The 9,287-nt window shown below is 34.0% G+C and overlaps 1 pseudogene; it reads left to right on the top strand.

Annotated features, from left to right (window-relative positions):
* Positions 1–6,928: 6,928 nt before the first annotated feature.
* On the top strand, positions 6,929–7,850 carry LOC149258366 (uncharacterized; annotated as a pseudogene).
* The last annotated feature ends 1,437 nt before the right edge of the window (positions 7,851–9,287 follow it).

The following is a 9,287-nucleotide window of genomic DNA, read 5'->3' as shown; positions in this document are numbered from 1 at the left end:
GCCTCTTTCCTCCCCTGTGAGATTTCACCATCCATGTGAGGAGGGAATCCGCGAGAAGGTCCACCATTCGGCCACTCATGGTTCTAGTATTTGGGGTTCAATGAGTGAGCCAAACAATGTAAAGGTGTACAATTCTTGTCCCATCTGCTGACAAGAATATCATGTAAAGTATCACAGAAGACCTTTGGTGATGTCTCATACTCAGGGCGCTCACTCTGTAGAATAATGCTCCTCAAAGACTCAATCATGGAATCCCATCCCTCATAAACCTCTCCTAGGATGGGTTTGTCTGTATCTGCAAATCGAAGCAAAGAAATGATAGGGTCCATGATCCGAATAATTAGATCTACCCTCTCCCACCAAGCATCATCTAGCACTGTGTCCTTCACTCTTTTTGAGGCTACCTGATCTGTCTTTCTCCAAAAAGACCAAAACTCAGAAATGACCATGGACCCAAGAGCAGTCTTGACCTCCCTCAACCTCTTCAACATCATGAATGAAGAGGCAAACTATGTATTAACAATCTTCAACAATGATAGATCGGTGTACTCCTTGTAGATAGTGAGGGAATTTGTATGATTTTGCACAAAGTTACGGATATGTCTTGCATCCTCAATAATGTTACCAATCCAAAGCACATCAAAAGCAATTGATTTCAGTGCTAAGTTCAATGAATGGACAATGCAAGGTGTCCAAAACACTTGTGGATATTTAGCTTCTACAATCATGCCAACAACCTTGCAAACAGGTGCACTAACTGTAATGATTTGCAAACAAGAATCAACACCTACATCTTCAATAACTTTAATAAATAACTCACAAATAAATTGTGCATCCTTGTATTCTCCAAGTGTATCCACTGCTTTCATGAAAACTGGACCATTCAAGGAAGACACCATGAAGTTGATGATTGGGTGTCATGCTGGATTTGTCCATCCATCAGAAACAATGCTAACCCGAGATGTTGGTCATGATGCTACAATAAGCTCAAGCATTTTTTGCACCTCTTTTTTTGCCTTCGTCAACAATGTGGTTCTCAGCTTCTCTGACCCAGGAGGCACATACCCTGATGGAGCCCTTGAGTTAGAGCTCAGCACATCTCAATAAATAGAGGTGAGCATGCAACATTAAATGATATGAAGTTTTGATAGAAGAAGAAGGCAATGGTGAGATCAAGCTCTTCCCATCTCTCTTTTTGGAAAATCTTGTCCATTGGACCAAGTGCAATTGCTCTTCTTTTTGCTACTTGTCCCCTAATAGAACTCTAAAATGGAAATTTGGTGGTGGCTTTGCTAAAAAATGGAAGGGGGTCTTCATTCTTGGGTTTTTTTGATTTTGAAGCCACATTTTCCATACCAACAGTGGACTCCTTTTCCAATTCTTTTATCTTTTGTACAAGATCTAATCCCACAACCCAGTAAAGCCAACAAATGGGCTTTCACACGGAAATATGTGCTTTTGAAAGAAATGTGACAAAAGTTGCATCTCCATTGCACATTGCCTCCTCCCTTCCCCTTGGTGCTTGTCCGATCCTCTCTTGTGACATATTTCCACAAGGGATATTTCTCAATGTTGTCTTTAGGTCCTCCTCTTCCCTCAACATTACTTGCAACAGACTCTGACGATATTGGGGGAGGAGGGGCATCTCCAATGGAGACATTCTTGCCCTTCCTTTACCCCCTAACTACTGCCTTTGATTGAGCCATGAATACTGTAAAAAAATCAACAAAACATGCACAAATTTGTAAACAAAAAATCATATACAAACTGCTGTAATAGAATAAGAAATGCAAAAAAATGGAGCTGAAATGCACTTACCTGGTGCTTGAATCTCCTTGCCGAACGCTCTACTCCCTTAGCTCCTTGCTCCGAACCGTTATCTCCTTGCAAACAGCCCAAACAATGCAAATACAAATGATAAACAATGTGAAAGAATGAAGGAAATGCGTGCTTTTTAACCTCGTGGGAGGCACTTTTCTGGGATATGAATCCTAAAATCGAGATTCGTTGAGCATGTAGGATTCGTTGATATACCCCGACGAATCCGAATCCCGCATATGCGATACGATTCACTAGAAAATCGTATCCCAAAACTGGATTCGACGAGTCCGACTAGGATTCATACAGGATTCGTACGAATCCTAGTCGGACTCGTCGAATCCGGTTTTTGGGATACGATTTTCCAACGAATCGTATCGGATACACGGGATTCATATTCATTGGGTTATATCAACGAATCCGGTTACTTAGGTAACAGGTATTGCTTATGAATTTATTTATGTCCCCATTACACTTTTACTTGTATATTACGTTTCAACATCTCACGATACAATGCAAAGCATTATATTGTAGCTTTTTTCTCTTCATTTTCTCAACATACATAAGCTTGTCACAATAACTTTCATGTAGAATCTAAAATTTTGGAAATTAGTGCTAGTTCAAATTTTAATAGTATAACTTCCGTTTTTTTTGACAAAATCATTCCATCTACATGGCGTCTACAGAGAAAGCATTGCAAAAGCTACATGCTATAGGTCTTGGCCAACAAGCAATTCGTCTTTCTTGAGGACGAAGTCCTGCAAACAAACAAGTGCGTGCTTTTAATGCTACAATTGTTGATTAAGTCATTATTCTTGTTGTCACTTCATACGATGGATCTATATTGTTGTAGCTTGAGCCTGTAGGGTGGGTTCAACCCCACCAACTAGATCTAAATCAATGGAATGCGGATTATTATGGTTCTTTACAAGGATATGATGCAGGTTATGGTTATGCACCACAATTTCATGATACCAATATGTACAATTACGTTCCTTATGCATATGGAAATTATCACAATTGGTAAATTAGTTTGGAGCATTTCCACTTGGCAAAAGGGAAGTTATAGGTGTCCTCTATTAGCTCTGCAAATTACACTAGAGTCTGTCTTTGTAAACTAGTGTATGTCTTTGCACAATATAATGTCTACTTTAACACTAATCTTTATCCTTTTTTGATTTTGAATTCAACATATTTTTAGGAAATACAATATGTTTGTTAAAAAAAATTTGACTATAACTTAAAAAGATTTGACCACACTTTAAAATAAAATAAAATAAAGATAAAGATAAAGAAATTTAAAATAAAAGTAAAGAAAGATTTTTGACTATATTTTAAATAAGATATATTTATGAAAAAAAGTTTTAACCACAATTTAAAATTAAAAATTAAAGTTAAAGAAATAAAAAATTAAAATTAATTATTAAAATATAAATAATAAGGTTTTGACCACAATTTAAAATTAAAAATTAAAGTTAAAGAAATAAAAAATTAAAATTAATTATTAAAATATAAATAATAAGGTTTTGACCACAATTTAAAATGGATGAGATTAAATTAGATTAAGTAAAAGAAATTAAAAATTGGAGTTATTAAAATATATTTATTAATAAGTTGTTGACTACAATTTAAAATAAAATAAAGTAAAAGGAATATACACTCAGAAATCATAATTTATTGTTAAAATTAGAAAAATCATAAGAATTCACTAAATTATAAGTATACATAAAATGATAATAATAATTATTAATGATAAAAAGAATTAATATATAAGTTAAATATATACATTTTGAAAAAAAAAACATGTAACAAGATTCTTAACTATGGAGATTTACTCTCACTTTATCATGAAGATTCTTACATTGTTAATAGATTCTGTTACAATATCATAGCTCATCAATACCACATGCTCAAAAAACCATAACTCATTTCATATGACACTGGTTCATATGATATTTTTTTTTAATTAATGAATTTAATTAAAAGGGAAAAAGAGCCATAACTCCTTTCTATGTAAATCTCAATGTTTGATTTGTGTACTACTAAGAATATTCTATGGAGGTTAAACCCTCCCATGGAACTAATAATTATTGATAATTAAATCTAAATTGTAGAATCTCTATTCCAAAATAGGCTTACTTATCTGCATAATTCAAACATTATATGTATACATATGTTCAATTTATTTATACAATGAAAAATGCCTCTAAAACATCATAAATTCACAATTTACCACAACTTAAAAATCCAAAACTTATAAACAACCCTTTAGAAACAAATTCAAAGTAATGTTATGGGTATCATATTTTTGTATTAAATGACTTTCTCACTGGCAAGATTGGAAGACTGTTGTATTCACTAGTGTTATATTGTTGGTGGTAAAGATGATTTTTTAGGGCACCGACATGCTACAACATTTGGACAATGAGATTATTATAATGGTTAAGAACATTTGCTTCCTGTAAAGAGGGACTCATAAGTTCAAATTTAGAGGGGTGGAGTATGTACACATTGAATGGATGTATGTCCCTTGTCCCACAAACAAGGGGATCTCATACAAGGGGTTAAGTGAAACAAGGGCTGCTCATATTGAAGCAATTGCTATGGTGTGAGTCATAAGGTATTTAAAAAAAAAATTGAGCAAATGGAAGAGGTAAGATGACCTAAGGTTGTCTTTAATGACATATTGTGCAAAAGAAAGAAGACTTGGATGCAACAAAATAACAAATGGTTTAGTAAACCATAAACAATAAAGAGATAAAATACTTTGTTGTGGATAAGTTCCACATGCGTACTTGGGATAAGGAGCTAGGGGGAAAGGAAAAGCACTATATTGAAGTGTTTAATCCCACTCATAATCATCAACAAAAAGTGTACATAGAGGCCAATATTTTTTGGAGAGCCAAAATTCTTATTGCTCAGTTAAGGGCTAATTCTCATCAACTCTGTTGTGAAACAGGGTGCTGGAAAATGACAAAACAAGTGTGAGAGGAAAGAGTATGTATTTTTTGTTCTTCTGGAAAAGTGGAAACAAAAAAACATTTCATTGTAGAATGTGAGGCCCTCAAAGACGACACAGAAAGTTATGTAGATAGTTTGGTAGCTAGCTCTTGGGATAATCTATTCAGTGAGAGGTTTGTCGAGAAGCTGGAAGCATTTATTGTGAAGCTTCACAGGAAAAGGGTCGAATACAACAACCAGATGAAGAAGATATTTGTTCCATAAGCTATCTTTAGCCTGGCAGACGTTAAAATAATTTCTTTCTTTCTTTCTTCTTACATCAATTTGTTATCTAGCTTGGCGTGTGGTTGTGAGTATGATTTGTACTCCATTTTAAGGAACATATTTGCCATATTTTTTTTGTATCCCAAAGGAACCTAGTAGCCTGTCTGAGATGTAAATACTAGTAAACCTCTCGGGTTCTAGGACATGTATATCACCAATTTAATTGCCCCCACCATATTTGCCATATTACTCCAATATATTTTAAGTTATTTTTCCTTATTAATTTTTATTCCTCATATTCATAATTTAACTACTTAAGAATATATGCTAAATGTATGGTTAATAATTAAAATGATTAATAATCAAAACTTAAAAATAATTAATAATAATTTTTTTACAAGATATTCAAAAAGGAAAATCTTACCATTAAGATGAATGTCTTGAAATTAAGAGAATGACTCTTCTGGATTAATCATAATAATATTTTTGGCGTTTTGAACTCTTTCCACTGCTATTCATTTAAAATTTCATGAAACATATATATATATGTGCATAGTCTAACATATAGATGAAATAATTTCATGAAACATATATATATAGTCTAACTTATGGATGAAATAATTCCATGAAACACACATATATATATATATATATATATATATATATATATATATATATATATATATAGATAGTCTAACTTATAGATGAAATATCTTTTTAGGGCAATTTTTTCTAGTAGATTTTAACTAAATTCCTGAAATTTTTTTTAAAAACTTGAATTTAAGTTGTTTAAATTATAGAATTTGAGTGTCCTAGGAGTTTTTTAGAGCGCCGAATCTATTTCTGCATTCAAAAAAGTATTTTAAATAACAAAAAAATCACAATCATACTTGAAATTATATCACTAAATTCAAATGAAAAAAAAAATATTTTATCTATAAATTATACTACACTAATATATATATATATATATGAGAGAAAAAACCTTAAAAACATGACCCAAATTACTCTAATATATTTTAATTTAAAAACATTCCCTTATTTTTCATTATTAATATTTATTTCTCATATTTAAAATTTAACTACTTAAACATTTCATTAATAATGAAAGTGATTAATAATCTAAACTTATAAACAGTTAATAATTTTTTTATATATACACCATCCTCAAGGTAATGGTTTTTTTGCAATATTGTACTAATAGTTGTTGTATCAAATTAAATGTTATATAACTAAAGGAAAAATTTAATTACAGATAGCAATCAATCTTGTTAATATATGCTTTTCAACTAATTCCAAATCGCATTAGTCTAATGATTATGTTTTTCTGTCCTGAAAATTATGGAAATTCTAATTATATTTTGAAAAAATCAGGTAAAAATTTAAGTACTTCAGAAATTTTTGATGATGTTGAATTTATTTCTACCATCAAAAACATTATTCAAACACTAACTTTATAAAATTTTTTGAAATTTATTTATTTAAATTCTAATAACCTCTTAACAATTCCTCCATCTATATAGACAGACATTTTATAATAAGTTCTGGCCTTACAACATAATTTTCCTCCGCCTCGGTAGACGATTACAAATCCTTTATTTAATTAAAACATTTTATGATTACGTTCTCAGATTCCAAAAATATATCACATATTTCTACAAATTAGACCACTCCAGCTGTACCAAAAAGCGAACTAACGGAAGACTAACACATTAAAAAAACCGAGTCACCTATTCTTATAACGCATTACAGGGCCAGCTCACCCATTCGTATTTTACAGGAAGTCTTATGAAGCCATCCTCTCTAATCATTTTTCTCACGTTTTAAATGTAACTTCACCAAGAATTTGCCTCACAGCCCATTTTGTTCAGGGATGCAAGAAAGCGGACGTGCTAACATATCTATGGGGAGTTGTAAATTGCAAGTTTGATCACTGATAACCATCAATCGGTAAACTGAAAACCGGTGAAGTGGAGAATTCAACATCAGGTGTGCAAGTGCGGGTAGCTCTGATGGAGGATCCCTGCAAAAGGGCCACAAAGTGGCTGAAATCTCTCCAAAATACAACGCCACCATCACCGGTATTTTCTTCGCTGGATCACTCGAACTTTACCAATATTTAGGACGGTTTTGTTTTCAGAGGAATCCAATTTCAGCGGGTCGGCTGCTCTGCACCTTCACAGTACCTCACCGTCTGGTCGTATGTTCAACTCTCTCTAGGCGTCTTTCTATATTCTGGTGTTTATTTTTCCTCCTTTTGAATGCAATGTCGTCGTCGTCATCATCATTATTTGTAGGACGAAAGTGGGCATTGGCGCGCACCTGCTCTGATGACTCTTGTAGACATTCTTTGCGCAGCTGTCGTCTTGTATGTGGTCTCAGCGAAGGTTTCCGTTGATTTTAACGGGGCTAAAAATAGGCTATAAGATAGATTGCTTCTTCAAATCGAAGTATACTTAAATTTCATTCAGTTTTTTATTCCTGATTTGCCCATACATATTTTCCTATGTAGTGTAATTAGTAGTTGGATTTTGCCCATACATATTTTCCTCTGTAGTGTAATTAGTAGTTGGATTTGGTTGTATCAGGATGAAATTGAGATCGATGCGAGGGTTGTGGGTCATCAGGGAGGCCTTTCTACAGCAGTTGAGGAACTGAGAAACAAAGGCACAGGGGAACTCGTTGCTTACGCTTGTCAGACCATTCATAATTCTACAATATTCAATCGTCAAACCCCATTCAACAAAATTTGAGATTATTTTGAAAAATATTTCATTGTTACTTATATTGATTAAGAAGAGATCCAACGTGGCACCTGATGTATACTGTCCCCTGTCAAAACTTATTTTAACTCTGAGCATAATATATTGTCTTTGTCACCTTGTTTTTTCTGTATCTTGTATCAGATCTCAGCTTTACATAACACGATTTGCCTCGGAATGAAAAGAGTGTCGAGTGAACAAGATTCAGGCCCTTTTTTTAGGGTTTTATGTGTACTGTTGATGATATCTGCCTCAAGTCTGTCAGAGTGACCTCACTTCCATTCACAGATCTGTATAGGCAGCCACATCTTTGGGAAATGTATGTTGCCCTAAGGAACTAGGTTTCTTATCATTAGTGCATCCAAGTACAATCATTCCATTTTTGTTTCCCTCTTTGGAATTCACTTCAGATTACTGTTAAAAGTTGTTTTTCATTGGGATACATTCGTGATTTCTGGAATGCTGCTCTTGGATCCCATGTTTTTTTTCTCCTTTTGTTGATAGACCTCATTATACTTTTAATTTTTTGACGTGGGGCATGCATGCAAATGCAAACGACAAATAAAGTAGAGACCCAAAGAAATGATAATGGGTTCCAAATAATTTGATAAGTTCTGCCAAATGCATGCATTGCAAGGCAGAAAACTACTTCATACAGTCAATATAATGGCATTGCTAAAAGGTTGAACCGGGCTCTCTCAGGGAGAGCGAGGAGCATGATGGTTTATACAAGTATCAACCAGGGAATTTAGGCAGAGGCAATTGCAACATCCAACTATCTATTGAATAGGTCTCCCTCTTCCGTTTTAGGGGACAAAAATGTGAAGAAAGTATGGAGTCGGAGCCCACTGGACTACTAAGGGTGTTTGCATGTGAGGCATACATGTACATTCCAAAGAAGAACACAAAGAAATTGGATCCAACGTCTGCCGAGTGTGCCTTTCTTGGCTATATACTTAGAGTGAAAGGCTGTAGGCTATGGATTCCCTCTGAACATAAGATTGTGTATAGTGTGATGTAATTTTCAACAAAGGCAATTCTGAAAATTCTGGAGATAGCATGCAAGAAAGTGCAGCAGAAAAGGTAATCTTTGAGGGACCCTGAGATCAGAAGACCTCTACAAGGGTTGAAAGAAGAAATTAGCTAGAGACTGTTCCGCACCGGAGGAACATGTGCGTGAATTGATAGCATCAGAAAGTTCAGTGCAACATGATGAAAATCGGCCTAAGAATGATCAATTAGATCAAGATCTAAGGGGGAGCCTCTGACAAAGGAGGACAGACAGGTATCGATTTTTGTTACTTTCATCTAGATTTAGGACGTGAATGGGTATTTAAAGAAAAATATGACTGATGTGAGTGTTGAGAGATACAAATTCAATCGATAGGTAAAGGATACTCCAAGTTGAAGGAGTAGATTACGAGGAAACTTTCTTTGCATTGGCTAAGATAGCCTCGATTAGGATGTTAGTAGTGTGGATAG

This window comes from Pinus tabuliformis, chromosome 6, assembly GCF_031772625.1.
Source record: "Pinus tabuliformis cultivar Carrire ecotype Pingquan chromosome 6, CPIR1, whole genome shotgun sequence".
In the NCBI taxonomy this organism is placed as follows: domain Eukaryota; kingdom Viridiplantae; phylum Streptophyta; class Pinopsida; order Pinales; family Pinaceae; genus Pinus; species Pinus tabuliformis.
Note: the sequence above shows the minus strand (reverse complement) of the source record. Positions and strands in the feature narration are given on the sequence as shown.